The sequence below is a fragment of the Peromyscus leucopus genome, chromosome 7 (assembly GCF_004664715.2).
Source record: "Peromyscus leucopus breed LL Stock chromosome 7, UCI_PerLeu_2.1, whole genome shotgun sequence".
In the NCBI taxonomy this organism is placed as follows: domain Eukaryota; kingdom Metazoa; phylum Chordata; class Mammalia; order Rodentia; family Cricetidae; genus Peromyscus; species Peromyscus leucopus.
In genome coordinates this window covers 103153610-103178783 of record NC_051069.1, presented here as the reverse complement: position 1 = coordinate 103178783, position 25174 = coordinate 103153610, and the positions used below count along the sequence as shown (strand labels likewise).

The following is a 25174-nucleotide window of genomic DNA, read 5'->3' as shown; positions in this document are numbered from 1 at the left end:
ATAGAGCTGGGGTTAGCCACCAGCGCTGCCGGAATCAAGGGCTCGGTTAACTGGCTGCCTAAAGGGATCTGGGCGGGGCACCACCTGCTACAGAGACCGCAGGACAGCATGCACTTAGGAAAGAGGCCTCAGCTCATCTCTCAGTCGCTGGGCACCTCAGAAGAGCCCTAAGCGTGGAGTGATTTCACAAGCCACACCACAGGCTTGCTTCCCAGGTACACACGGGTTTCTCCTACATTATTAAGAATAGCGGCCTGTGGCTACACCACCTTCGGCCCCAGAGCTCATTAGCCTGAGTGAATCTCCATGACCACACTGGAGCCATAAAGGGGCAGTCATCCTCGGCCGTATAAATGATAACTTTCTTCCCATTTTTATGGCGCCTTTTATGTCCACTTTATAAAGTTTCGTGTTTTACGGTCCAGATTTCATCATGCGCGCTCAGCTCTGCTTACCCTGGGGATGTTGCCCATCGGATTTTAATTTTCCAGAAGTTTTTCTCTGCCTCTCCTTTGCACCAAAGCAGGGTTAAGAAATTGGAAACGGCGACCCACGACCACCCCCACCCTCATCACCACCACCCTCCAAACAAGCTCTCTATGCAGGTGTGCAAGCTGGTCTGGACCAGGCCAGATGGAAGAGACTCTGGGAGAGCTTCAGGGCCATGGCTGTACCCTGACATACGAAGAAACTACATCTACAGTAATATGGGAGCAATTGAGTAAAATATGGGCCAACAGGATGGCTCGGTGGCTAAAGGACCTGAGTTCAATCCCCAGGACCCACGTGGTAGAAGGAGAAAATCAACTCCCCCTAACTTATCTTCTGACTGCCACACACACACACACACACACACACACACACACACACACACACACTGTGGCATGTTATATGTGAATGCACATGTAAAATACATACATAAATCAATGTATTTTTTAAATAAGTAAAATGTAAAGGAACTTGATAATAAAAGTATCTAATTACTCAAGGTGACGGTAAGCATTGGAAAAGACGCCGGAGAAACTCCTGGTTCCCCAGTCAAGTTCTGAGGCAAATAAACACTCAAACCAATTAACTAACTAGCTGTGATCAAACCTATAGATCAAGTATGTGGGAATAATTAATTATATAATAAATTAAATAGTAAATGGGAAAGGGAGCAATTTCCAGGCTAATTTCTCCTCTTTGAGGGTGTCCTGTAAGCCAGGCTGGCCTTGATTTCAGCCTCCTGCCTCAGGTTCACAAGCGCTGACTTACAGAGGAGTCCCACCACAACTGGCCCCTCCAACTTGACTTCTTGACCAATGTGAGTTGTCAATTGTCTTTCCTAATGCACACAGCAAACACGCCATCAATTATTATTATTATTATTATTTTTAATCTTCTATTTATTCCATAAATCAAGTGGAATAAATAGAAGATTAAAAATAATAATAATAATAATAATAAAACAACTTGACCTTGACAGAGAACCTTCCATGTGCCCTGAACAACGTGAGAAGCTGCAAACAGACATCATTCCCCATTGTCATGGAAACATATACAGCACAGAAATTATAAAAAGGAATCAAGTCCCTACCTCAAATCATACACACAAAGGTCCAGGAAGAGGAAAACTTTAAGTAAACCTTTGACATTTTCAGCAGCGAATATCTCTAGCTAACAAGAAAATATTTAATTTCTGCCACATTAAAATAAGAATTCCTTGGGACTGGAGAGATGATGCCACGGTGAGAACAGCATATTGCTTTTACAGAGGATGAGAGCTCTGCCCAGCACTCCTGCTGGCCAGCTCACACCTACAGCTCCAGTCCCAAGGGGATCCAGCACCTTCTGTTGGCCTCTTTGAGTTCTCTCTCTCTCTCTCTCTCTCTCTCTCTCTCTCTCTCTCTCTCTCTCTCTCTCTCTCACACACACACACACACACACACACACACACACACACACACACTACAATTTAAAACTTAAAAATCAGAGTTGGAGAACAGCTCAGCAGTTAAGAGCACTGGCTGCTCTTGCAGAGGACCCAGGTTTGATTCCCAGCACCCACCTGGCAGCTCCCAACTGTCTGACTCCAGTTGCAGGGGCTCTGATGACCCCTTTTGGCCTCCTCAAGTACTTTGTGCACACAATGCATAGATATACATGCAGACAAAACACCCATACACAGTTTTAAAAATTAAAATATACTTTAAAAGATATAATAAATGTTTGCCCTCAGCTGCTCTCCGTAGACCAGCTTGGTTACAGCAGGCTAGAAGAAGCTGCTCTCAAAAAAAAAAGTCTGAGTTGTCAGTTCCGTGGGTTGAAGCAGTGATCTGGCGTCTGCAGTTTTCTAAGCAGGCCTCTGCTGAGGCCCTATTTCTGTACACTTGCGTTAACCTCCCCGGTGCCTGACACAAGCTGTCAGGCGGGGTGGCCTCTTCTGTCTTTGAAAGGAGCAGCAGGCAGCATTGAGTAAATAACATGGAATAGAAGCAAGAATTCCCGCTTTTCAAAACCATCAGAAATAGCATACAAGGACAGGCTGCGCTGGGCGTGATGGCACATATTTATAATTCCAGGGTGCACAGGGATTGGCTAGAGTTCAAGGTTAGCCTGGGCTATGTTTCAACAACAACAAAAGCTCAGAATGTCTTCTCTCTTGCTAAGGTCAGAGCCATGCCACGGGCATAAAATAAGCATGGCATGGCAGCCATTCCTACCCAAGAAAGCCGCTCTCTTGATAATGGCATTGGTATTTGTACTGACTCCTACCACTAAATTTTTCCCAGCAGTCCCTGCTACATAATTCTCCCAATGTCTCAATAGATATTTTATTATACTTGGTTCTCCCAACTTCTGCTTTCACTACAAGGAGAATCTATCTACTGGAGGTTAGCCATTGTGGCTGTGCACATGTCCTTACTAACAATAGCTCACTCTGGGCATCAACAGCTTTCTGACCATCTTCCTGGTCTACAAAGTCTAAGGAGCAAGAGACTACATGTCACTGCCTCTCTTGCAGCTCTTGCAATAGATTCTCTTGCAGTAGATTCTCTCACACAGACCTAATCAAATTTGGAAAAACAGAGGGAAACAATAGCCATAATCTGGGAGGCCAGATGAGTCAATGTTCTGCCCCTAATGTCACAGGCACCAAGGCAGAAGTGAGTCAAGAGTCCCGCTATGACTGGGAATTAGTTGGGAACAGGCTGTGTTATTCCAACACACACCATCCAGCCTGGCTCGCTCTCTCTCAGAAATACTAAATATCCCCAAATTCAGTGCTGGAGAGATGGCTCAGCAGTTAAGAGTACTATTGCTCACACAGAGGACTTGGGTTCAGTTCCCAGCACCTATATGACAATTAACTCCATTTTCAGAGGTTCCAACGCCATCTTCTGGCCTTCTTTGTAATTGCATGCACATAATGTACATACATACATGAAGGCAGAAACACCCATACACATAAAATAAAAATAAAATAAAACCCCACATTGCTTCAGGTCCTAACCAAGATGCTTTCCAAAGGACTCACATCCACCCCCTGCTCTCCAGTACAGAACATAAGGTTTCCACATGATGAAGGTGGAAGACAAAACAGTGAGTAGGAAAAGCATGGTACAGTCCATCGGGGTCCGTCAATGAGTCTCCCGGAAAAGCAAACCCCAGACAGCCTTGCAAGTGTCCAGAGAAGAGAGGCGACTGACCATGTGAAAACCAACCACCCTTGGAAGAGGGACTCACATGGCTTCCCCCACCCCCCGCCCCGGGGAGATCCAGGCAATTAATGGTTGCTGGAGGAGTGAGAGATATTGTCTTCCAAAGTACAGCCGCTGGTGCCCACGCTTCCATAATAACCTCCACTCGGGCTTCTGGAAACAAACCTAGTGAAACTCAATGGGTCACACACACACACACACACACAACATGAAAGTTGCAGAGACAGAGGAAGGGCAGTGAGAGGGTCATGGTGGGTGAATATGATCCAAATACAAACGTGTAGGAAAATGTCATAATGAAATACACTATCTGTTTAATTAATACATGCTAACTGGGTTTTGGTTTTGGTTTTGGTTTTGGTTTTTTTTTTTTTTTTTTTTTTTTGGTTGGTTGGTTGGTTGTTTGGTTGGTTTTTTTTTTGTTTTTTGGTTTTTTTTTTTTTTTTTTGTTTGTTTGTTTGTTTGTTTTTTGTTTTTTTTGGTTTTTTTTTTTTGGTTTTTTTTGGTGGTTTTTCGAAACAGGGTTTCTCTGAGTAACCCTGGCTGTCCTGGAACTCGCTCTGTAGACCAGGCTGGCCTCAAACTCAGAGATCCTCCCACCGCTGCCTCCCAAGTGCTGGGATTAAAGGTGTGTGCCACTACACCTGTGCTATGCTAATTCTAAGGCAGCCTTTCGAGGATGCTGCTATGTAAATCAGGCCACCTTGGAGGTCTCAGTGTGAGGAAATGATCTCATTCAAAAGCCATGCTGGCTGGCATGATCTAGGGCAGCCCGGTGCGGCACCAACCCTTGGTTTTTGGTTTTGTTTTCTCTTTACTACTGTAATTGCACATAAAACAGATACTTTTGTTCCCTCCAAAGAAACACCACAGAGACTATTGCCGTCACCCACCACCTCTTGCTCAGGTGGGAGACGTCCATCTCCCTTGAACCAATTCTGAGATCTCGAAAGCAATGGAATCCACACAACCCATGTTGGCAGCAAGAGGTGGGCACAGGCTCCTGGCTGATGCCATTTTCAGTCAAAACCAAGGAAAGGCTGAAACCGGTGTGGACATCTTGACTGCTGCAGTTCATAACTTACTGAAGGAAATTCCATAGAATACCTGTTGTGAGGAAAGAAACCAGCCAGTCAGGGGCACACTGTTTGAAATCCTGTTGGAAAGCACCTCCGTATAGCCATGTTGTGGGGCTTGAGGCTGGTGTGTGGTCACTCGCTGGTGAGTGGTCACTCGCTGGTGAGTGGTCACTCGCTGGTGAGTGGTCACTCGCTGGTGAGTGGTCACTCGCTGGTGTGTGGTCACTCGCTGGTTGTGGTCACTAGCTGGTGTGTGGTCACTAGCTGGTGTGTGGTCACTAGCTGGTGTGTGGTCACTCGCTGGTGAGTGGTCACTCACTGGTGAGTGGTCACTCACTGGTGTGTGGTCACAAGCTGGTGTGTGGTCACTCGCTGGTGAGTGGTCACTCACTGGTGTGTGGTCACTCGCTGGTGTGTGGTCACTCGCTGGTGTGTGGTCACTCGCTGGTGTGTGGTCACCAGCTGGTGTGTGGTCACAAGCTGGTGTGTGGTCACTCACTTCTTGGCTGACTGCGTGTGTACTAGCTAAAGACGAAGGCAAAGGCTGGCAAGGGAAGGGTTTGGCCTTTGTGGCTGTTTGCGAGGCAGGGCACTGAAACTCTTCCAGGAGACCCAGATGTCTCAGAGTCAACCTACAACCAAAGGCCTTCTTCAGACACTGACCATAGATAGACTGGCCTGACTGCTATCGATCATTGTTCCTCTGGGTATTGCTATCTTAGAGAGCCAAAATAACAAATTAATTCTCCCCCACTGAAAGAGCAAAACTCCTCACAAAACCACAGCGCACCTCACAAATTGGTGCCTAGATATACCTTCCCTGACAAACCTGGGTTGTGCGCATTAGACCTCACTAGATCCTGTTCTCTGACAACTGACATGTGTGTGCACTGTGCTTTGTGTCAGGGTGCATGTCTGTCTGTCTGTGTATGTGCATAGAAGACAGAGGACACATCCCTGAGTGGTGGTGTTCCTCAGGTGCCATCCACCTAGATTGGTTTTGAGGCAAGGTCTCCCATTGGCCTGGAGCTCACCAAGTAGGCCAAGCTGGGTGAACTCCAGGAATCCATCTGTCTCCACCCCTGTAATGCTGAGATTACAAGCACATGCTACCCACATCTGGGATATTTTTTATATGGGTCCTGGGGATGAAACTTAGGTCTTTGGGGCTGAAAAGATGGTTCAGCAATTAAGAGCACATACTGCTTGTGCAGAAGACCTAAATTCAATTCCCAGCACCCACACTGAGCAGCTTGCAACCGCCTGTAACTCTAATTGCAAGAGATCAGACGCCCTCTTCTGGATTTCTCAGGCACCTCCATTCACACATGCGCAGACATACACAAATATACAGAATGAAAAATAAATAAATCTTTAAAAGCTAGATTTTAAAAAAAGCAAACCCTTCACGCTCACAAAGCAAGCACTTTACAGCCTAAGCCATCTCGCCACTTTGTGTGTGCGTGCAAGCGCGTGTGCGTGCGCATGTGCGTGTGTGTTGTGTGTGTGTGTGTGTGTGTGTGTGTGTGTGTGTAGCATGAGTGTGTGTATATGCATATGCACATGTGGGTACACATGATGTGGGTGCATGTGGAGGTCATAAGTGAACATCAAGTGTCTCCCTTCTTCAATCTCCCTCCACTTTTTTTTTTTTTTTTTGGCATGGGGTATCTCCCTGAGCCCAGAGCTCACTGATTTGCTAGACTGACTGGCTAGTGGGCTCTGGGGATCTTCCTGTCTCAGCTTCCCTACCCCTAATGCTAGAGTTACAGATGCATGCCACCAGGCCTGGCTTTGTTATGTGGGTGCTGGGGATCTGAACTCAAGTCTTCACACTTTCCCCGCTGAGCCGTCTCCACAGGCCCTGTACATCAGGCTTTCCCAGAACACAGCCATGAGCTTCTGCTCACCCGTTGTTCAAGGCTGCCTTCAGGCTACAGTGGCAGAATGGAGATGATTTACCTTTTAGACTAGTGATTCTCAACCTGTGGGTCGCTGGTCAAACAACTCTCTCACAGAGGTCACCTAAGACCATCAGAAAACAGATATTTACATTTTGATTCATAACAAAAGCAAAATTATAAAGTAGCAATGAAAATAACTTTATGGTTGGGTGTGGTGATATTTTATTAGTGCTCTAACAAATAAAGCTTGCCTGGGGATCAGAGGAAAAAGCCAGCCGCTGTATTAAACATAGAGGTCAAGCAGTGATAGCACACACCTTTAATCCTAGTATTTGGGAGACAGATTCATCCAGATCTCTGTGAGTTCAAGGCCGCACTGGGAACAGAGCCAGGCATGGTGGCACATGCCTTTAATCCCAGCACTAGTTAACCATAGAGGTCTGGAGGTCTGTACAGACAGGAAGTGACAGAGCTAGGCAGAAAGAGGAAGTGATTTAGCTGGTGGAGAGAGGAAGTAAGATGTCAAGGCACAGAAAGGTATATAGGTGTGAGTAGTAGCTCTCTCTTGGGCTGAGGATTTCCTAGCGGTAAGAACTTGTGGCTGGCTTGTTCTATCCCTCTGATCTTTCAGCTTTTGCCCCAATTTCTGCCTCTGGGTTTATTTTTTATTAATAAGGCCTTTAAAGATTCATGTTACGGATGGGGGTCACCAAAACATGAGGAACTGTATTAAAGAGTCACAGCATTAGGAAGGGTGAGAACTGCTGCTGTAGACCTCGATGGTCTTCTTCCTTCTGTGAATCAAAGAGTAAGCACCACATAAAAGCTGATCAACGTGACATGGGAAGTTTCCCCCAACAGGTCAAATACCATCTCTAAAGAACAGGGGTCCTAAAAAAAACCTTTTATAACGACAGTCCAAAGCAGCAACTCTTCAGAAATGAACAAGTGTACAATGGGATCAAACACCACACTTGCAACAAGGCAGGGTACCAACCAAGAACTCCTCCTGGGCTGGACAGACGGCTCAGAGTTGAAGGTGCTTGCTGCTCCGACAGAGGACCCCAACTCTATTCCCAGAATCCATGTCAAGTGGCTCACAGCCACCTGTAACTCCAGATCCAGGGGGTCTGATGCCCTCTCTGACCTCCATGGACACCAGCACCGGAGCTACAGGTGAGAAGATGTGGGGCTCAAGTTTATCCTTGCCTCCACACTGACGCTGAGACCAGCCTGCAATGAAGACCCTGCCTTTTTTGTTTTGTTTTGTATGTTTGTTTGTTATTTGTTTTTCAAGACAAGGTTTCTCTTTGTAGAGAAACCTTTTCAAGACAAGGTTTCTCACTTTGTAGAGAAACCTTTTCAAGACAAGGTTTCTCACTTTGTAGACCAGGCTGGCCTCAAGCTCACAGAGATCCAATGCTTCCCAAGTGCTAGGATTAAAGGCATGCACCACCACTCCCCACCTTGAGACTCTGTCTTTAAAAAAATCATAAAATAAGGTAAAAAGCAACTTGGGCTGCTGAAAACTCCTATTCACTTCTCACAGCTATGTAACTAAAGACACTAGTCTGAGACTGGGGCTAAGCTACCCCAAAGCCTTCTTTTAATACCTCCCAGGACACCGAGTTCCAGGCAGGCAAGCTCTCTGCACACTTTGAAGTCTCTCCGTCACTCAATACAGCTAATAAATAAACCAGAACATCAGGTGAGTCTTGTGGCACCGGCCAGAAAACCTAAATCCAGGAAACACTGTGCATATTGAACAAAACCATGGGGGGGAGGGGGGGGGGGGCCATTTTTGCATCTCCTCCTGGAGCTTCTCCAACACCATCTGAGAAGTCAGATCTGATTTCCTGCTCAAACTCTGCCATGAACTCTGGATATAAACTACACTTCATCTCTCTGGGGACATTTCTTCACCTGTAAAATGAAGGGCGGGGCAAGTTCATCTGAGGCTCCAGTGTCATGGCCTACGGAGAGAACTGTTAGCTTTTCCTCCCCTTCACGGAGACATTACATTGATTTATTTTGGAAAATGGATCCAGAAAAAGGATATAGGAAAAATGCCAGGATTATTCTTGGAGTGTGACATGTGGCTGCTCTACTACATGAAATCCAGATCTCTCAGAGGCAGATTCAGAGTCACTACTGGACATTTAAGTACAACTGGCCCTTTGAGATCCTGTGTACTCACTGGAAAACTGTCCTTCCAAAACCCGGAGACACAGAGGGACACTCTCACCTCTCCCCCCAACGCTGATGGACTCACATACTGAAAAACCCTGAGAAGCAAAGAGCTCAAGACTCTGCATACAGGGACACTCAGAGAACCCCTCTGGAACATGGATGGTGCCTTAGCTTTGTTTCCTGTCGCTGTGATAAAATAACCCCATAAAACTAACGTCCGGGAGAAACGCTTTATCTGGCTCACAATTTCAGGTCACAGTTCATCAAGGCAGCAAAGTCACAGCAGCAGGGACTTAGGAGAACTGGTCACTTTACATCCACCGTCAAGAGCAGAGAGCAATGAGTTTAATGCATGCCTGCACTCAGCCGGCTTTCTCCACTCACACAGTTCAGGATCCCCTGCCTAGGGAACGGTGCCACCCACAGTGGGCAGGGTCTTCAGGACAAATCCCCCATAGACATACCACCCACCAACTTGATCAAGACAATTCTTCACTGAAACTCTCTTCCCAGGTGATTCTGTGATGTTGACAACAATGACTATCACAGTCAGCCTCCTCTCAAAGCACTTGACTGGACTGGGGGATGCTGCTTAATGGTAGAGGGAAGGCTTATCACCCCAAGCAACACACACACACACACACACACACACACACACACACACACACACACACACACACGGATCTGTTCCTATGAGCATCTCATCCCTGCAGCCCTGGTGCCAGGGCAGCAGCTCAGAATGAGGCTGGCACTGGCTTGTCATTTAGAGCTTCAGCACCACCCAGGTCAGGGTTCAGTAATCCGGGGTAAAACTGAACAAACAGAACAGAGCATTCAGTTCTCAGGCACAATTGCAGGAGTGTCTGCATCAACGGGGATTACAGAGGGGCTCTGGAAATGAGATCTAACATGGGAATCCACTTCCATACTTTATGCCAAATTCCTCAAAGCCACTGACCTAAATGAGAAAGCAAGGACGAAAGGGACCCGGTAGGTCACAAGCAAATGCTCACAAAGCAGGTCCTCCTGCTTGAAATATCCATTTCAGGGATGGTGGGATGGCTCAGTGAGTGATGGTGATTGCCACCAAGCCTAGGAACCCGAGTTCAATCCCCAGGACACACACAGTAGGAGAGACCCAATCAGTCCAAGTTGTCCTCTGATCTCCGCACATGCCACACACACTAAATAAACAAATGTAAAACATCCATTTCCCAGTGACACACACACACACACACACACACACACCACACACACACACACCCTCATCAGTTCGGAAACCAAAGAATACCTCTGAGCCCTCCTGTCCCTAGACACTGTCACTAAAATCCCATCACCAACCCACCCAAGGGCAGCAGCAGCAAGCCCCACCCCAGACACCTGCCAATGGCAAACAAAGCATGGCCATCGGCATAATATATGTGATATGCATGGGTTCACCGGTGTGCCAATGCGTGTATGTCACAGAATGCATATAGAGGTCAGAGGAAAAACCTTGGACGTTGGTCCTCACCTCCACCTTGTTTGAGAAGGGCTTTTCTTTCTCTTTCGTTGTTTGATACTGCGTGTTTCCAGGCTGGCTGGCTGGCCTGGAGATCTGCCTATCATCATCTCTCCTTGGAACACTGTGATTACAGATGCATGCGACCATTCCTGACTTTACGAAAACTCTGGGGATTTGAACTCAGTTCCTCCTGCTTGCTCAGCAAGTGCTTTACCCACTGAGCCATCTCTCCTTGCCCCACAAGGACCTGTCCTAAAGCACTCCCAGGCAGAAGGAAATATTTGCCAAGCCAGAACTGCTTCCAGTAATTTGATGCTCTGAAAGCAGAATGTATCTCCATTCAACCTGACTTCTCCATGACTTCACTCAAGTCCTATTTACTATTTGCTCTACAATCACTGAAGTTTTCTGGATAGAAATGCTTTCTTGTAACAAAATTCAACAGCATCACCTTACACACACACACACACACACACACACACAGAGAGAGAGAGAGAGAGAGAGAGAGAGAGAGAGAGAGACTGTTCTAAACCCAGCACCTCTCTCAGCATCCTCCATTTAAAGCTATAGTTCTGGGCTAGCGTGGAGGCTGAGGCAGGAGGATGGCTAAAAGTTTGAGGCTAATCAGAGCTATATAGTGAGCTCAAAGTTAGCCTATGATATAAAGCACAAAATCTGGTCTCAAAGACAGAGGAGTGGGCAAGCTAGGAGACATCACTATAGGCCTCAAAGGCACCAAAAAGACAATAAAGGACAGCTGGAAGCCACTCACACACCAACATTCAACGGCTTATGAGAAGTGGGACAGTTCACAACAAGCATGAGTTAGGGACACCGCTCAGTGGGTGAGACCACGGTCTAGATCCTCCGGACCCATGTGAAAAGCTGGACATGCCCACGTGTACCTGAAACCCAGTGCTGGAAGCAAGCAGGCAGAGCGGGTGGGACTCACTGGCCAGTCTAGCTGAAACCGAGATCCAGGTTCAGTGAGAGACCAAGAGATTCACGGGAATAAGGCAGAGAGAACCAGCATTCTCCTCTGGCCTGTGCATGCATGAGCACAAATGTTTATCATACACACACACACACACACACACACACACACACACACACACACACCTCAAAAGGGGAAAAAAAGCATGAAGTACTTTCAATGCTTAGCACTCAGTACTCAGCTTTATACTAGTATCAGGTTCTCAAGAAGCTAGAAAGACAGTTCAGTAGTTAAGAGTGCTTGCTATTCTTACAGAGAACCTATGTTCAATTCCCAGCACTGTAGTGGATAGCCATTCCAGCTTGGATCTGGAAGTTCCAACCCCCATTGAGACTCTGGCAACTGTCACGCCTACGAGGCGGGGCCAAGGGAGGCATCTGGAGACCCGAGACCTAGATGGGCGGGCGCTCTCTCTGTTCCTGGACCCTAGATGGTGGAGGTTGACTGAGCAGAGCTCCAAAGAACACGCTGGACTGAGATACACCTTCCCCAGACCCCCGCGATCTACCTATCCCTTCATTTGTAAGTCACCCACTAAATAAATCTTCCTTTTAACTACGTGGAGTGGCCTTAATAATTTCGCCAATACAGCACCCACACCCAATGCCTCACAGTTGCCTTACAATTCCAGCTCCAGTGAAACCAACGTTCTCTTCTGGCCTCCAAGGGTATATACACACACACACATATGCACACACAGACACATAAATAAAAACAAACATTCCAATAAATAAATAAAGCTCACAAAACCAAAAGGTAAGCAAACAATGTGGGGCTGGCCAGGTGGCCCAGCAGGTAATGGCGAGAGCCACCAAGTCCCACAGTCCGAGTCTGATTCCTGGAACTCATGAAAGGAGAGCACTGGCTCCTGAAGACTGTCCTCTGACCTCTTCATGTTTGCATAAATACATAAAGTATACTAAAAATATCAGAAAGAAACAACCTGATTCAAATCTAGTTCAAGGCTAGGGAATGTACTCAGTTGATGGAGTTGCTTGCCCTAGCATGCATGATTTCCTGGGTTCAATCCCCAACACCGAATAAACTGTTCTTGGTGGTATGCACCTATAATACCAGCACTTGGGAGGTTGAAGCAAGAGGATCAGGAGTTCAAGACCATCCTGAATGATGTCCAACATCATTAGCTATTTACAAATGAAAATAGCTAATTTTTTTTTTAAAAAGCCACGATAGCAATAGCAAGTGCTGAAGAAAATGGGGAGTGACTAGACTGTTCACGAGAGTGTTAGAAAATAGAGGAGTCATCTCTGAAGAGACCAATTTGTTTTTAATAGTTTATTTATTATTATTTTATGTGCATTTGGTGTTTTTCCGGTATGTATGTCTGTGTGAAGGTGTTGGATCCCCTGGAACTGGAGTTACAGATAGTTGTGAGCAGTCATGTGGATGCTGGGAATTGATCCCTGATCCTCTGAAAGAGCAGCCAATTTCTTAACCACTGAGCCATCTCTCCGGCCCTGAGACCAATTTATTTAAATCAGAGGTTAAGATGTTACTATGGACATCCTAAAAATTTAAGCTGTGGCCCCTGAGACAGTAAGACATTCCATGAGATGACAGCCACAGCCAAACAAACCTGGATGATAAAACACAGGATAGAGAGGCTGGGAATGTAAGTCAGTCAATGTCGTGCTTGTCAAGCATGCTTGGAGTCCTAAGTTCAAATCCCAGCATCAGGGAAGTAGAGGCAGGAGGATCAGAAGTTCAAGGTCATCTTTGGCTACATGACAAGTTGGAAACAAGCCTGAACTACATGAAACTCTGTCCAAAAAAAAAATAAGAAGAAGAAGAAAAAAAAGCACTCTGAGATGTTTTGGGTTTTTTTTTTCCCAGTTCTCATGGGAATGCAGATAGTCCATACTGATACTTTTTTTCTTTCTCTCTTTCTGTCTTTCTTTTTTTAAGAGAAATCTCATTATGTTGTCCTGGCTGTCCTAGAACTCACTATGTATGCCCTTTGAACTCAGTCTGACCTTTGAACTCACAGCATTCTACCTGCCTCTGCCTCCCAAATACTAAGATTAAAGCCATGTATTACCTCACCTAATAAAAGCTTTATTTTCTTTCTCTTTTTTTGAGATTTTTTTTTATTTTTATTTTATGTGCATGGGTGTTTCGCCTGTGTATGTGTATGTGCACCATGTGTGTGCAGTGCTCTTGGAGGCCAGAAGAGGGCATCAGAATCCCCCAGAACTTGAGTTCCAGGTGGTGAGCTGTCATGCATGTGCTAGGAACTGAGTCCTGGTCCTATGGAAGAGCAGCAAGTGTTCTTAAGCACTGAGCCATCTCTCCAGCCTCTATTTTCTTTCTTCAACACTCACTGACCCAGGCACTAGCCTCCAAACCTTACAATCACTGACTGACCTAACTGGATCCTCCAGGTAACCTAAGGAAGGGGGTTACATTAGCCCCATCTCACAAATAAGACACCACAGTAACGTAAAGTTCACTGAGAGCCCTGCATCTTTCCATCTCTGCCTGAAGATGGCAGGATGCTATACTTCCTTCACCCAATGAGCCTGTATGGACAGAGCCAGGCCAGCCATTCACAGAAGGGTGAGGAAAATCCCATCACTGGGCAAACGTGGATGTCTTCTGCTTGAGTCTTCCCTAGCCTGGTCTTTGTATTCTCTCACTACAAGTCTTGGAGGCCAGGATGAAAACTAAGAGTCATGTCTCAGGACACACAAGAGTCAAGGCTATGACCTTGCTGCTCATCAGGGCTGTAAAACAAGGAAGAGACACCTGGTCCTTTCAGAGCGGCAACCTGTGATCAGTCAAGGGGAAGAACTCTGAGTGCTGACCTCTGCCTGATGAGTACGAAAGCCACTGGCCAGGTGTATGAGGAGGGAATGGCCGACAGATCAAAGCACACAGAAGGACTCTGATTCTTAATAGAAAGAGCAAACTGGAGGGGCAGCTCAGTCAGTAAAGTGCTTGTCCCTCAAGCCTGAGAAGCTGAGTTTGATTCCCAGAATCCACGTGTTCTGGTTACGTTTCTGTGGCCGTGATAAAACAACCTGGCAAAAAGCCACTCGGAGGAGAAGGGTTTATCTCAGCTCACAGTTCCACCCATTCTATCCAGAGGAGAAGGGTTTATCTCAGCTCACAATTCCACCCATTCTATCCAATTCAGTCCATCACTGGAGAACCACAGCTTGAGACCGCTGGGCACATTTAATCCACACGCAAGAGCAACGGATGCACGCATGCCCACTTGCTTTTGCTCAGCTCATGTTCTCTGTCTTACACAGTTCAGGACTCCAGGCCAAGGGAGCAGTGCTGCCCACAGTGGGCGGGCCTTCCCACGTCAGCTAACTGAACTGAAACAATCCCGCACAAACTTACCCAGCCCACCAATGACAGTCCCTCATCAAGAGTCTCCTCACGCCAGGCTGTGGTGGTGCACGCCTTTAATCCCAGCACTCGGGAGGCAGAGGCAGGCGGATCTCTGTGAGTTCAAGGCCAGCCTGGTCTATAGAGCGAGATCTAGGAAAGGCACAAAGCCACACAGAGAAGCCCTATCTCGAAAAACCAAAAAAAAAAAAAGTCTCCTCACAAGCGATTCTAGCTTGTGTCAAGTTGAAAATCAAGGCTAGCCATCACATCCCATTAAAAAAAAAAAAAAAAAAAAAGTCAGGTATGGTGATAAACACTTGTCATTCCAGTCACGGGGAGGTGAAAACAGGAGGCTTCTGGGGCTCACAGGCCAGTCAGCCTACGCTGATTGGTGAGCTCCAGGCCAGTAATGGGACCCTGTCTTCAAAAATAAAGTAAGGGGCACTTGAGGAATGATACTCAATGTTAACCTTTATCCTCCACATGTACACACACACACACACACACACACACACATACACACAAGAATACACGTACATGCACAAAGAGCCAATTCCTTGTAAGCGGTGAAATCACTCCCGTGAACTTTCAACTCCAAGAAGCATTCAAACAGAGGTCTGGCTTGGAGCATCTGCCAGTTTAACGTAGAAGTGAGTCCTTGAACTGACCTCAAGCCCCGAGGTCTTCATCCTACAGTCCTGTCGGAGCAGGGTCACCCAGGGTCCACAGGCACTGCTTAGAAACTGGCCCGTCTTCCCTGGAACATTCCAAAGCCACATTCCATCGGCCTTCTATTCCACAGGCCATTCTAAGACAAGCATCACAATTCCAGGGGGCAGAGCTGGATCACGAAACTGCACAGCGTGCTTTTCAAGACAGTAAAACAGCTCAGTGTGTAGAGTCTGGCGGCGTGAGTTCAATCCCTGGGGCCCACACGATGAAAGGAGAGAACCTGCTCTCACAAGCTGTCCTCTTTATCGCCACATGTGTGCCCCTTACACTCTCACACACAGGATACACGCACAGAGACGGGGAAGGGGGAGAGAGTGGATTTTGGAGTGCTTATGAATAGCAACTCACTCTAATTTTCCTGTCACAATTGGGGAAAGACAAGCAATGTGCTTACCATTTCATCCCATTTGCCAATGAAAGCGCTTGCTGGTTATATAATCTCACAACTAACAGGGGAGGGATGAACGCACAAAGCTCCCCAGGGCTTAATGGCCCTTTCCTAAGCAGCAAATGAGCTTGCTTCACCTAGTTTAATGCACAATTGCTTGCAGGCGCTAACAAATTCGGCCTGATTCCTTGTACCCTGATCTGGATGTCTCAGTCACCAGGACCACACTGGGCATCTCCAAGCCCGGCTGGATAGGCTGGGGCATGGCTGCTTCCATGGCCACTGAAGAAGATTCCAGGTGTCTCACCCCTATCATGTGAAGACAGTGGTGGGCAAGGCCTCAAAAATTATGCACAGATAGTCTTGTGTTTGTGTATGCTCATCAGCTCGCATCAGTGGTTTGTATGATACACGGCCCCAGATAATTCTTCCTCCACTGTGGCCCAGAGAAGCCAAAAGGCTGGACACTCCTGACAGACTTAAGGCAAACTGGATAATTTTGTAAGATAGACTTCAGATTCAACCAGGAATTTGCTGCATACTCCCATGGCATAGCCCTGGCTGTCCTGGAACTCACTCTGTAGACCAGGCTGGCCTTGAACTCACAGAGATCCGCCTGCCTCTGCCTCCCAAATGCTGGGATTAAAAGCATGGGCCACCATGCCCAGCCAGCTGTTTGTTTTTTTAATAGATCCAACGTAATAGATTCAATGTTATTTCAAGTTTACATAGATGTTACCAGACTACAAAGACCTATGTGTTTATCTGTTTGGAAGGGTAAGATAGTCTCGGCTATCCCAGGCTAGCCTCAAACTTGCTACATAGCCAAGGATGACCTTGAACTCCTGATCCTCCCTACCTCTACTTCCCAAGTGCTTGGCATAAGCATGCCGCCTAATTTATGTGATGCTGAGAAAGAAACGGCCTGATGCCCTGGATGCAAACACACTACCCACTGAGCCACATTACCCCCTACTTTTGATGTTTTTCTTTTCTTTTTGTTGTACTGGGGGTTGGTTGAACCCATGGCTTCACACATGCCAGATAAGTGTCCTATCAATAAGGTACTGCCACCAAAGAGCTATTTACTACTAATGAATTATTGACTTTTTACTAGTTGATTAATCATTTTATATACATATGTGAATGTATGGGATTTGTGTGTGTGTGTGTGTGTGTGTGTGTGTGTGTGTGTGTGTGTGTGGTGTATGCATGTGTATGTGAGTGTAATTGCCCATGTGTGCATGGATAGAAACCAGAAGTTTATGCCAGATGTCTTTTTTTTTTTTTTTTTTAATCATGCCTTACCTTATTTTTGAGACAGTGCACTGGGAGCTTGCAGATTCAGCTGGACCATCTGGCTAGCAAGTTCCAGGATACACATGCCCCTGACACTGCGGCATGGGGAGTTACAGGCACCCGCCACCATGGGCAGTTTAAATTGTTTTAATTGTATGTGTGTATGAATGTTTTGCTCACATGTATGACTGTGTACCACATGTGTGCCTGGTGCCCTCGGAGGTCAGAAGAGGACATCTCTGTCAATAAACCCTAGGGTTTTTTGACAGTTGTGAGCTGCCATGTGGGTGTTGGGAATTGAACCCAGGTCCTTTGGGAGAGCAACGAGTGTTCTTAGGGGCTAAGACTTCTCTCCAGCCCCCACGCCCAGTTTTTTGAGATGAATGCTGGGGATCAAACTCGGGCCACTTTACCCAGCCCTCCCCACCCAACCCCCATTCATTCTTTAACTCCTTTGGAATCTGCGTGGACACAACACCCCTCTGCCCCTTGATACTTCAATGTACAGGTAGCAAAGCCGAGTAATCAACACCAACACGATGCTATTATCCAAGCTATGAATCTTATATAAATGTCATTGGTCAGAGTCACTTCCACGGACATCAAGTGTCAGGTCCAAAGTTACTTTAGCTGTAACACAGAAAAATCTAAAGTCTGAAGCCAAGAAACAGCCACACTTGCAATTCCAGCACCTAAGAGATGCAGGCGAGAAGCTCAGAGTTCAAGGTCATCAGGAGACACTGTCAAGAAATAAATAAATAAAATGAACAAAAAACATGAAAACATCAATCACACTACAGGCAGGAAATTAAGAAGGGGAGCTCTCGGCGACAGAAATTCAGACAGCCCTGTGACATGAAGAGATGCTATCTCACTGGGTCCAACTTAGCTCATACTCTGCTTTTACCTAGAAAAGAAGTGGACCGAAGTTCACGGTCATCTTCAGCTACAGAGAATTTGAAGCCAGCCTGGGCTACATGAGCTCCTATCTCCAAAAGAGAAGAAAAAGACAAAAAATACAGCTTCAGACTTCAACAGATCTCACAGACCCCCTCTATTTCTCTTGCTTTGCCTAAAAGGTTTCCAGAAACTCACCTTTCTGCCCCACCCACCCACCCACAATCAATCAATCAATCAATGAAATAATAAATAAATATATCTGTCCTGTTATTGAGCAAGAGAAAAAATAAATTTATCAGCTCCTAGACCTTAGCACAACTGACACCATGTTGGAGGCACAATGTGACCTTAAAACCCAGCATGTAGGCCCCAACATCTACCAAAAACAGGAAAAAAGACCTAGTGCATCAAAGACCTAGTCCACAGTTCCAGGATCCAGGAAAGTCTCGAAAGGAACTAACCTTGCTTTTTGGCTTGTATAGTTTAACTTCTCACTAACTGCTCTTGCTAACCAAAGGGTATCAGTTGGGATGTGGTTTTTTGCACATAAAAGACAAAAAACAGTGAGGTTCAGGGCTGCATGATTTGGGTAAGTTCGCCATGCACCCACCAGCCAGCAAGACAGACTTTTTTTTTTCAGCTTTAAGAGAGTCATGTGCAGGACATGGTGGCACTTGCCTTTAATCCCAGCACTCAGGAGTCAGAGGCAGAAGGATCTCTGTGAGTTCAAGGCCAGCCTGGTCTACAGAGGGAGTTCCAGGACAGCCAGAGCTGCACAGAGAAACCCTATCTCGAAAAACCACACAAAAGCAAAACAACAACAACAAAAAGGGTCCTTATTTTCTCTGGTAGAGTTACCTAGAAACAAAAACTCCTAAAGTTTTAGCTTTTAACGGCATGCTCTGGATTCAGCTCACTCCAAGAGCAACCCTGAAAACTGACAGTTAACAAAACAATCTAAGTCACATGTCACCCACCCCTGAGTTAACGATGACTGTTACCACAATGCCCTTTGGACCAAGGAATCAGCTGCCAACTGCTCAGGAGGAGGAAGGTCTGCATTAGTCAGGGTGATAAAGTGACCACAAAGAGACTAAGAAACCATAGTGATGGTCGGTGAGACTCGTCACTTGACAGAATCTAGAATCACGTGGGATATGAACTGTGGGCAGCCCCGTAGGGATTATCTAGACTATGCTCACTAGTGTGGGAAGAGCCAACTTAACTTCCCACACCCTGGGCAGGGTCCTACAGTGTACATGGAGAGAGCACTAGGACGCATCCACACTGGCTGTTTCCTCAGACAGTGGGTGCCCTGTGACCAGCTACTTCAAGTTACCGTAACCAGCACATCCCCCACATGCTGGAGACTGACCCGAGAGCCCCTCCAAGGTGCTCGGTCAGACTATTTTACCACACCAGCAGAGTGAAAACTACCATGGCCCCCACAGTGTTCTCTCCACAAAATGGCGTTGTGCTTTCTGGCCTCTTCTGTTGTTTAGACAGAGTCTCCTGTGGCCCAGGCTAGCCTTGAACTCCTGACCCTCCTGATTCTACCTCCCAAGTGTTGTACCATACCTGGTGTATGCAGTGTTGAGAGGAGAACACACGGCCCTGTGCTTGCTAGGCAAACCTCAACTAAGTCACATCCCTAACTGCTTTCTGATTTTTTTTAAGACAATATCTCACTATGCATCTCTGGCTGACCTGAAACTCACTATGCAGATCAGAGTGGCCTTAAACTCAAAAACTCAAAGATATACCAGCCTCCACCTCCCTCCCCAGTACTGGGATTAAAGATGTACACCACTGTACCCAGTCGGATGGTTTTGAATTTTTGATCCCCCTGCCTCAATCTTCAGAGTGCTAGGATTACAAGTGAGCACCACCACAGACAGTTTGTTCAGTGCTAGGGATCAAAGCCAGAGTCTGAAGCATGCTAGGCCAGCCAGGTCCCATCCCAGCTCCTGGGGCCCATTTTCAAGGCACGAGAAAAATGTTTGCTTGCTGTTGCTGTGATAAAACTCTGAATAGAAGCAGCTGGGAGGAAAGCGTTTATTTGGCATCATCAGGGAAGTCAAGGCAGGAACGTGGAGGCAGGAGCTGAAGCAGAGGCCATGGAGGAGTGCTGCTTACTGGTTTGCTCCCCGTGGCTTGCACAGCCTGCTTTCTTATAGACCCCTGCCCAGAGGTGGTCCCACCCACTGTGTGCTGGGGCCTCCCACATCAATCAGCCATCAAGAAAATGTCCCACGGAAATAATCACAGGCCAGTCTAATGGAGGCAATTCCTCCATTAGAGTTCCTCTTCCCCAGAGTGTCTGTTTGTGTCAGAGTGACAAAAACTAACTATGACCTGGTCTACAAAGTGAGACTTTGCCTCAAAAAAAGGGCGTTGGTGGAGAGATGTTAGCAGTTAAAGCACCAACTGCTCTTGTGGGACCTAGGTTCCATGCCCAGCACCCATCTGGTGGCTTACAACCACCCTTCCAGAAGATCAGACACCTTCTTCTGACCTCTGCAGGCCCAGGCATGCACACAGTACACATACATACATACATACATACATACATACAAGCAAAACACTCATACACATAAAAAGTAAAAATAATTTTTTTTTATTCTACCTATCAGTTCTTGCAGGCCAAATGCCCCCCTCAACCTAAAAAGGACCGAAAGTACCAGGCAGGCACACAAGGTTACAGAGGACCAGCCAGCATGAGCAAGAGCTGGCAAGGTCACCTAAGGAGAAAACTACAAACCTACAATACCTACGCTGTAGAGTTTCCAACCACCCACTCACAGAAAGGGCCCTAAGATCAAAATATCTAGTTAAAACTCACAGCTTGCTTCTTCCTGAAGAACACACCTAGGAAGAGGACAGGCGCAGACCAGGAGCAGGGGAGAAGAGAATAGGATTATCCTGAAAGGAATGAGCTACAGCTGGTCTAGCCTGAGGCAAAACCTGGGACCAAATCTAGAAAATGAAAGGATGAACCTCCAAGAGTTCATCCAAGAGCAGAGGAAAGAAAACACATTCCAGGGAGCCAGAGAAATGGCTCAGAGCACTGGCTGCTCTTACAGAGGACCTGGATGCAGTTCCCAGCACCCACATAGCAGCCTACAACTGTCTGTAACTCCAGTTCCTGGGAATCAGACGCCCTCTTCTGGCCTCCTCAGGCACTGCACATACATACATGCAGGCAAACACTCATGTGCATAAAATAAAAATTAACAAATGTTTAAAATCAAAAGAAAAGAAGACACACAAATCTAGACTTCACATCATCAACTGGACACGTGTACCACTTTCTCAGGTTCTTTATCTGTAACATGGGATGCTACCTACATCTTCAAGATGGAAGGTTAGAGCTGAATCTGAATAGGGGCTTACCAAAGAAGCTCCCTCCTCCTACTCATGAAATTCTAAAGAGTAATCTGTGAAGAGGCTCTGAAACACGAAGTCCTTGGAGGCCATGTCTCTTCTGGCCTCCATCCAGGTTATCTCAAATTCGACATGGCTGCTAGGGTTCCCGCCATCGTGTCTGCTTACTAGTTCTTCCTGTCATGGCTCCGTTCTCACAGGAAATGAAAAAGCAGGAGGGGACAGAAAAAGATCCAGGAATTACCCTATAAACACTTGCTGATGCCCAGAATACAAGGGTTAGAGCCAAAGGCGGCTCAGAGGATGAAAAGGCACTTGCCACCAAGCCTGAAGACTGAGTTTGATTCCTGGGACCTACGGTGTGCAAGGAGAGACCTGGCATCCATGAGTCGTCCTCCGACCTCCTCGGGAGCACCATGGCAGGTGTGCCCACACACATACACACAAAGTAAAGACACACGTGCAAGAATGCTTAATTGGGTTCTGCAGCTAAGGAAGAGGGAGATGCGTTGGTCTGTGCTGTGCACACCCCCATTTGTTTGAAGGACAAAATTGGGCAGTGTATTTATAAATTGTTCCAAGGCTAGTGTCTGCCTTGTGCCAATGTAAGCATTTCACATCTGTGGTCTGGAGTGCCCCCAGGAAAGAACAGCTTTTCAAACCTGTCTACCGTCTCCTCTCTAGCCTGGGTCCATACACACCCTACCTTCCAGGCCTACTGAAGCCCTGTCTTCCTCCACTCCTCCAAGCCAATGTCCTCACTAAGCTCCCTCCCAGGAGAGCCCTCCTCTGGGCCGTCCTCAGCAAGGGGTCCTCTGACTCTCAAGTCCTCCTTAGCTGTCTCCGGCCCCTCCACCCCGAGGCCAGGCTGCTGCTCTCGCCAGCTGCGTCTCCCTGACTCCTCTATTCACGGCTTTCCCATGGAGCCTGCTGAGGTTTGAACCTCAAACACCCCTGTCTCAGCTACCTCCCCGTGCTGTGTGCCATCCCCTGGAAAAAACGACTGAAGGGAGAGGGAGGTTACAGCATCACAGCCGAGGGTCACAGCCACGGGAGCTAAGGTGGCTGGTCACACAGCACCCCAAGCAGAGAAGCCCAGAGCACTGGATGGTGATGCGTGGCTCACTCTCTCTGTTTTATTCAGCCCAGGGCCGAGCCCAGGAAATGGCGCTGCTCACAATCAGAGTGGTCTTCCCACCTCAATGAACCCCATGAAGAAAATCCATCACTGGTACACCCACCCACTAACAACCTAGGCAATTCCCGACTGAGACTCCCTCCCAGGTGAGTCCAGAGCCTGCTGAGCTGCCCAAGTTAATCATCACAGTCCCCACAGACGTGTGTGCTTGCACACTTGCTCCCCAGCTGGTGGCACTGTTTGGGAAGGTTGTGGAGCCTTTAGGGGGTGGAGCCTCACTGAAGGAAGTATGTCATTGGGCGGTGGGACTTGAGGTTTGATAGCCCAGCTCACTTCCTGTTTACTCTCGGCTTCCTGACCCACAGATGCAATGTAACCCACATCCTCTCAATCCTGCCAGCATGCTGACCATGGCATGATGGACTGCATCCCTTGAACCACAAGCTCGAATAAATCCTTCCATGCTTAATTCGCTTTAGTCAGGCATGTTGTCAAAGCAACAGGGAAGGAAACTAATTCAGATCCCAATATCCCTATAACAGACACTGTACTGTCCCCATTTCACAGATTGAGAACAGACCCAGGCAAGCATGTCTGGGCTCTCAGCACTTGGAAGGCTGAGGCAGGAGGATCACAGCAAACTTGAGGCCATTCTGGTCTACATAGTGAGTTCCGGGCCTGAGCTACATAGTGAGACACCATCTCCAATAAATAAATAGAAAGATGATAGATAGATAGATAGATACATAGATAGATAAAAACTGAGCTACACAGAGAGACACCATCTCAAAAAGTAAATAAAAGAATGAATGAATAAAAAATAAATAAATAATAAATAAATAAATAAATAAATAAAAATAAATGAATGAGTTACTTTTACTACTACTAACTTGGGAGGTGATGGATAAAAATTCAAGGTCACACTCTGCTACATAGCAAATTTGAGGCCATCCTGGGCAGAAAGAGAGAGAGAGAGAGAGAGAGAGAGAGAGAGAGAGATGGGGGCAGCAAGGTGGCTCAGCAGGTAAAGGATGTGAAAGCCTGGCTCTCTGAGTGCAAGCCCCAGAACCTGCATAAAGTTGGAAGAAAATCCAGCCCATAAAGGTACCCTCTGACCTCTGCACATGCACCGTGGCACAAGCATGCCCATACATAGTAATAATGCACTTTTGAAGAAATAAGTAAAGGGGACAGACTCACAGGAAAGCTAAAGGTCACACGAGCAGTTCAGAGCCACTACACTCAGCTGCATCGACAACTTGCATAAGGGATGAAGGGTCCCAGTGTGACTCACCGTCTGTTTGCTAATAAAGTTTTATTAGAACACAGTCTCACCACTTGCTTACAATGATAGAGGTTGCACAGTTAGTTGCTATGGAGGCCATACTGCCTATATTCTTTCCTCTCAGGCTCCTTACAAACAAATGGCTTCTCTTAGTAAGGACTGTCAGCTCCCTAAGGCAAGGCCTAAACTATACCTCCTGCCCCTCATGTGGCACTTGTCACACACACAAAAGGTGCTCAATAAATATTTGGGGTGTAAACATCCTGCCAAGTCACATTACCTGCAAAGAGGAGGAGGTCTGAAGGATATGTCACCAGTTTACACTACACTTTGAAGGTTTCCTTGATTCTGCCCAGACTGTCTCCGGGGGGCGGAGGGAGAGGGTGGTTTTCACAGCCTGCTAACATCAGGCCAACACCTTGACAGAATGATAACAACAGAGACAAGTTGGAAGTCATCTATGTCCCTTCATCCACTCTGCTTCCCCAAGTGCAGGCCAGCAGGGTCCCCAGTCCCACGCACATTTTCCAAAAGGCTCCCTACAGATCTTTCAACTTAGAACACCCCCATAATGAAAAGCCAAGACTAACATAGCTCACTGTGGTGGTTTGAATGTAATTGGCCCCCATAAGCTCATAGGGAGTGGCATTATTAGAAGGTGTGGCTTTGTTGGAGTAGGTGTGGCCTTGTTGGAGGAAATATGCCACTGTGGGGGTGGGCTCTGGGGTCTCCTTTGCTCAAGCTTTGCTCAGTGTGACACTCAGACCACTTCCTGTTGCCTTCGGGTCAAGATGTGGAACTCTCAGCTCTTCTCCAGCATCATGTCTGCCTGCACTCTGCCATGTCCCACCATGATGATAATGGACTAAACCTCTAAAACTGTAAGCCACCCAATTAAATGTTTTCCTTTATAAGAGTTGCTGTGGTCATGGTGTCTCTTCACAGCAATAGAAACCCTAACTGAGACAGTTGCTTTTCAACTTGGTGTATGTAAAGTGACAACATGTGTGCATGTGTGCGTGTGTACTTGCCTGTGTGTATACCAGAAGTCAAGGTCCAGTGTCATCTTCTATCATCTTCCATATATTAATATGTTGTTATTGTTGTTCCTATCATTATTATTGGGGATGTCACACATCTGCAGGTCAGGGGACAACTTTCAGGAGTCAGTTCCCTCCTTCCACCTTTCTGTGGATTCTACGGTATCATCATCCTTATGCAACAAGGGCCTTCATCAAAGTACACCGTCTCCTCGCTTCCTCATTGGCCCCTCTACCTATATGTTTTGAGACGGAGTCTCAGTCCATCTGGAG

The 25174-nt window shown here is 46.8% G+C and overlaps 1 protein-coding gene across 3 annotated transcripts in view; it reads right to left on the bottom strand.

Annotated features, from left to right (window-relative positions):
• Osbpl10 (oxysterol binding protein like 10) overlaps positions 1-25174 on the bottom strand; it is a 247453-nt gene that overhangs the window by 215844 nt on the left and 6435 nt on the right. The window contains exon 1 of one of the 3 annotated variants that reach the window (XM_037208013.1): positions 15404-15494. The exons of the other annotated variants lie outside the window; for them this stretch is intronic. The gene's annotated coding sequence lies outside the window, so the exon portion shown is untranslated. Of the gene's footprint in view, positions 1-15403; positions 15495-25174 lie in introns of those variants that run through there. 3 annotated transcript variants of the gene reach the window in all.